The following is a 6,546-nucleotide window of genomic DNA, read 5'->3' as shown; positions in this document are numbered from 1 at the left end:
CGCTTTTGGCAAGCAGATCTACTCGGCTGCGAAAAAGTATCGTATTGCAACTCGCCTGCATAAATGTTCTTTCCAATAGAGATCTTTAGCAAAAAAAAAAAAAATCGTGCTAGAGTGGATGTAGTACTCAAGCACAACAATTTTATTACCTGCAATTACTTTATTACAACTTTATTAATAACAACTTTATTATTACAAGTTACTTATTACTTTAGTACTCAAGTAAGTATTACGTACCACCGCGGATATTGAACCCCACGAGAGAAAACAGGGTTACAGGAGGTAAATAATGCATCCACAAATTTATACACTGGATGAACCTTCGAGCGGGCAACATTCTAGTAGTTTGAGCATGCATGAGAACATGACAAGACAGTTTCAAGGCTGCAAGTGGATGATTTGAGTGTTATAAGCACTTTAGTATGCAGAGTAAAGTACATACGAATGATAATCTTGTCCCAGATTGAGAGCGCTGAAGTTCTTTCTTTTTTTCTTCACGACCCTGCATGGTAACTGAAGTTCTGTGCCACATCATCTGACATCATCTGACATCAGTTGACAAAGGATCAGTCTACTGGTGTCCCTTTCGTCACTGCCCCCGCATCTTAGAAGAACGTGCACCCGCAACATTATGAAAAGCCACGAGCTACTCAACTGAAGAAAACAGAACTTTACGCACAACCTTATCCCAAATACGTGTAGACAATGCGCATGGAGTATGCGTGCGATTGTGCAGAACCTACCAATTATAGCCATTGTGATGGTAAAGAGAGACATCGAATCGCAGAAGCTCTTGACGATATTAGAATGACTCCCTCAAGATGTCATTTTCTGCAGGTCCTTCCCTTGGTGACGTTGTTAACTTGGCCAATATGAGGTCAAGCCACGCGGTGTGGTGCTCCTGAATAAGCTTCATGGTATGCACCATTCTGAGCACTTGAGCTGTAAAGGCTAAGGTAAGTGACATAAATAATTTATGTCACTTACTTTAGCCTTTACAGCTCCAGCGAAAGCTCACAAAGCAATTTATGATAAATTGCTTTGTGCGCTTTCGCTGGAAGCAAAGAAGCCAAGTGGAGGTATTTACTTCCGATGTGGGGAGATCTCCCAAGACGGACCTCGAGAAGCACCTATTAACACCCTAAGACCTAGAAGAAGAAACAACGTACAAAAGATGCAATCTGCCACAAAATCAAGGGAAATGTTGAAAGCTGCATACCTGTGACCGATGTGCCAAGCATCTGTTCCGCTGCCGTGCGCAAGACGTTGGCATCTAAACAGGAGATGACATTTTTTACGTCAAAGCACATGATTGTTTCACGAGTACAGAGTGTTAGAAATGTGTTTACAGATTTGGAAATATGTGGAACATGAATGAAATGAAAAATAAGAAAAATGGAGATGTAGCTACTCACGCACAATATCTGGGAGAAAGAAAAGGAAATAAATTAATGACAGAGGGAATCGTATGCTTAGTATAGTACGCGTTCCTTTTTCTTTTCTTTTTTATGATGCTGACTACGGAATTACGATATGCAATGCACTTCTAACCTACAGGAAACTGTTCCTACCATGTGCAGGATATACACTGCAGCAGTACGAGGGAGAGGGCCGCTCACCTTGTTGATTTCTGCTTGGGATACGCACAGCTGGAACGGTTGGCTTTGCAGTTAGTTCACCATACAGCAATCAACGCATCACAATATCATTTGGGAGCATCTCTATACGCTCCGCAAGTACGTTTCTGCGCAGCAGAAGAGGGCGAGGGTGCTCCCATTCGCCAAGGCCCCTGCCCCGCCGCGCTCCCATTCGCCAAGGCCCCTGTCTCCTCCACGTGCGAACCAGAGAAAGGTAAACAGCAGGGAACCCGCCATACGTTTTGTGTGTTTTCCGCTTTGCTAAGTGATACGGTGTTAAACACCTGCTGCATTTATGACTGTACTTCGTCGCATTCGGATGTAGTGTCACTTATTTATTTCCAAAGCGCACACGGATTCGCTGACGGTGCGAGAACGCGATTAACTGTTGCTGCTGCTGTCGGGTTCAAACGGCATTCTACGACCGGGGGAGTGTTTGTGTGCGTGTGTGTTGCGCAGTGATTTACGTTGACTACAGAAAGTGTTCAAACACGGTGCACTCCCAAGGCTCTGCTTTCGTGACAGTGACGAAGAGCGCCGCGGCAAGTCACAGTTTAATGTGCTGTTTTGAGTGGTCTCATAGTAATTCTAACGTCTAATAACAGTGGAACGAACCAGGAACGAGCATGATCATTGTCTGTTCGGGTGCAACTACACCAGGCTCCAGTTGCTTCACAGTGGAGGACGGAAGTTCGTACGCGTGCTGAGGCACGGTTGTCGTCGTCCTGTCGTTCACGGTAGTTTAGACCATTGTAGCTGCCACGTGACTGAATTTTCCATATCTACGAGGACACTCGCTGTTCGCCCTAGACCGCTGTCAACTCCGTGAGACCGTAATTTGAACAAAATGGGGAAAATGTTTGCAGGGTGCTCGCACGAGCGAACTTAAACGAGAGCCGAATAGTTGAAACTTTAGCAAATATATTGCGTTAACTTTTCGTTTGTCTTTCGTCGATAAACCAAGATCATTCCCAACGAAAAGTGGGACCTCTAATACAGAAACCAGAGCTGTTTTGGCCCTCCCAGGGGCACTCCGTGCATCGAATGTGCCTTTGTTTATCTTCTTGAAGCTCGCACATGGTTTCTTCGGGCAATCGGGAGCGTCCTAGAAACGTCACCGTGACGTCATGCGCACTAAACTCGCGGGCTTGCGGAGCGTATTAGCATACCATACTGTGAAGTTTGTGCGTCTGAATGCCTTATTGGTGGGACTGAGACAGCTAGGCTGACTTAGTCACTAAATTGACTCTAGGCTGACTGCCTCATTGGCTGAAGTAGACTCTCGTCCATTTCCCTCGTCTGCCACTGCATCGTTGTATACTTGGCGGACTGTGTGACAATGTCGAAAGCAATGTGAAACGCATAAAGTGTCAAGGTCATCCAGCGGTTCTGAAATTTGGGTTGGATTGGTTTGCCGACCACGCTGAAGGCATTTTCAAAAGCGTTTTGTATGGCTGGAAATACATAATTCTGCGTACCGCGATGGGAAATTTAGGGTCCGGATGCCCAACTTCCTTCACTGCATGATGAATGCCTTAATTTTGCTGGCGTTAAAGTACAACACGTTCAATGAAAGGCCACGAAACAGTGGAATGAATCATAAGGTGAGAATAAGGTTGCCACATAGATGGAGGCGTACGGCACATCCTGGATTGGTCTGCGCTTTTCGATACTGCAGCAGAGACAGCGTGACAGCATTTCTCCTATTTTCAACAAAGAGTGATCGTGTTCTGTAACAGTGACTCACTTGACATACAAGGGCCAGGGCTTTCAGTGCGGGGAAACAGTCGTGCTGCAGAAGTCTGCGTGACAGAATTTTCTACAAAGAACACTGTACTGACTCAACACTTCCCAAATTGTGGTAATAAAGATTAATTTACCTTGAACGGGATAGACCTTACCTTACGGGATAGAAACGCACCGTGTTCCAAGAGCGTTGGACCGCTGTTACTGGTATCATAATGCCCTGACTGAGTGTACCAGCTACCCTCGTTGCCGTCACATTGTTACATTCGCCGCTGTACCTTACGGAACATATTGCTTGCAGGCTCTCACACACGGGAACACTGACATTTCGTCGAAATGTACGTGATGGCATCCACATTTTTTGGCACCTCAGCGTACAGTCTGGTTCCAGAGTGGTGTCTTTTCTCCCAGCTACACTCACAAGCAGTCAAACAAATGAACATTTGCCGCTAGTAGCCATTTTAGCTCCGCACAGTGGCAAATGATGGACTTCCGAAACTCGCTCACAATTGTAACACATCCAGCCTGAAACCCGGACGAGCTTGCTAACGTTTGAACGTTTGAACCTCGCTCCCTCTGGTCGCCTAGAAGCAGCGCAAGTCGCGTATCTTTATGAAAACCACAAAATACTGGATGTTGCTATGCGAAAACATGAAGAATGAAATTGATAAATTTTACATCGTTTTCGGTAGCGATCATATTAAGGATCACGTAGTAAAGTTACGAAATGAAGCCGCAGTTGCGTACCGCGCAAGCGCAGTTGGAGAAACGAAGGTTTCGCGGCGTCTGCACTCTCGCAGGCAGCTCTCACAGGATGAATATGGGACGATTTCCTGCCCATCGCTCAGGCTTGCCTATCATGGAATGCATATTGCTCGCTCCTGGAGATCCGGGGAACGACGCATGGATCAACTCATCCCGATGAGGCCGTGAGATGAAAACGGGATGATCTGGGAATCATGTGTGTTTGCTGGGATTCTACGTAGAACAAAAGTAAGATTGCCCAAAAACACTCGTTGAAAAACGGAGTGGTTCAATCCTTTTAGAGTGATCCGTCCTAGACGATACATACATAGGTGGCAGCAGAAAATCATTCTTATTTAGACCAATCTCTCCGCTATGAATATCGTACAGCAGTTTCAACCTATTATGTCGCCTTCTATTTTTTTGAAGTTGTCCCACCCAGTGGTTGCACCTTTCCACTTGGATTCGTACCCACGCCACCTGGATAGAGGAAGCCTATGCATTACCTCCTCTCCCTCCTTCGCTACGTAGACATATATACAGGGTGTTCAAAATTAAGCTTTCACTAGCACTTTATAGATAGGCGAACAAAAGAAAAACTCGTGCTATTTTTTCAGTTCCCTGAGTAAGAAACAGGTGCTACATAATTAGCAGCACCTTACACAAGTAGCGTAAAGTTATCATCCCGTTTCCTGTCATCGCTGTGTTTGCGTACCCTGTACAGTCAGAGTAGATGGGTAGAAATCCAGCGAACCGGTAGAGATGTAGGAAGGGAGTTGCCTCAGGAGAGAAGCCGTCGATATTTCGAACAGAGACTGTTCTTCTTCTGGGCACCGTCCTCATCATTGGCATGGTATTTAAAGGGTTAGGTGTGACGTGTTTAAAGGTTCATGGGAATTGTGGGTCAACAGCCCCGAGGGAAGAAATGGTCCGTACGGGCTTCTACGGCCGGAGTGAATGGCCGCTTTGTTAGAGTGTGGAGGGAATTATGTGAACAAAGTGATCTAGGCCCCTGACCGGTTACAGAAAAATAGGGGTTCACGAACACGTGGACGAAACGAGACAACAGGCAAGAATTGGCAAGCATAGCGAAAGATAAGGAGGTTAGTGGTTACGTGGGGAAAATTCCAAAACGAGCAAAGGTTTTCTTTTTTTTTTTCATATTTGTAATACAAAGTTGTGGCATGCAATAAAGAAAGCAGAAAGGAGTGGCAGAAAGCAGTATGTTCTGCATGGCCACTGCTTTCTGCTTTCTTTATTGCGTGCCACAACTTTGTATTACAAATGTGAAAAGAAAAAAGACTTTGCTTGTTCTGGAATTTTCCCCACATAACCACTAACCTCCTTATCTTTCGCTATGCTTGCCAATTCTTGCCTGTTGTCCCGTTACGTCCACGTGTTCGTGAACCCCCATTTTTCTGTAACCGGTCAGGGGCCTAGATCACTTTGTTCACATAATCCCCTCCACACTCTAACAAAGCGGCCATTCACTCCGGCCGTAGAAGCCCGTACGGACGATTTCTTCCCTCGGGGCTGTTGACCCACAATTCGCACGAACCTTTAAACACGTCACACCTAACCGTTTAAATACCATGCCAATGATGAGGACGGTGCCCAGAAGAAGAACAGCCTCTGTTCGAAATATCGACGGTCTCCTGAGGCAACTCCCTTCCTGTATAGTCAGAATTCGACTGCTACTGCGATTTCCCGCTCTGCGAATTCAAGGACCCACAAATGATTGCACCTCATCTGAAACCTGCAGACCTAAATATTTAGGCAAAAAGTACAAGTGCAATCACTCTTGAGAAAGATTCATACAGCTTTCCGCATTATTTCCAAGCTTTTCCGTCTAGTACGCGTGGACACACAATCAAAACTCGCAGACGACGGTGGTTCTTTTCCGTGGCCACCACCGCGGAAAGCACGTTCGTGATTGGCTACTGCCGTTCAAAACATGGTCCTGATTGGTTGACTGTTAATTATTAAGTCACGTCGACGAGACTGGGAGGTACCCGGGTTCGAATCCCGGTGCCGGCTGTGCTGTCTGGGATTTTTCCTGGGATTTCCTCAGACGCCTTCAGACATATATCGGCACAGTTCCCCTAGAAGTCGGCCCAGGACACATATTCCCCCAGGGCGTCAGTCGTGACGTTGCCCACCTACGTGAGGCCGACAATGGCAAGCCCTTTCACCATCACCACCACAGTAGTATACGATGAGCTCAACTGGCCCGCAACTCACACAGTGGCCTGGACGCTATTAATGAGCAATTATAGCTAATTGGGACCCCCCACAGCAATTAGGATCATTCAGTGAGTCATTACACTAATTGGGGAACATCTAAGACGTGTCCAGACCACTGTGTGAGTTGTGGGCTAGTTGGACTGATAAAAATAAAAAAATAGGTAGAAAATAAAAT

Source organism: Ornithodoros turicata, unplaced genomic scaffold, assembly GCF_037126465.1.
Source record: "Ornithodoros turicata isolate Travis unplaced genomic scaffold, ASM3712646v1 ctg00001055.1, whole genome shotgun sequence".
In the NCBI taxonomy this organism is placed as follows: Eukaryota; Metazoa; Arthropoda; class Arachnida; order Ixodida; family Argasidae; genus Ornithodoros; species Ornithodoros turicata.
Note: the sequence above shows the minus strand (reverse complement) of the source record.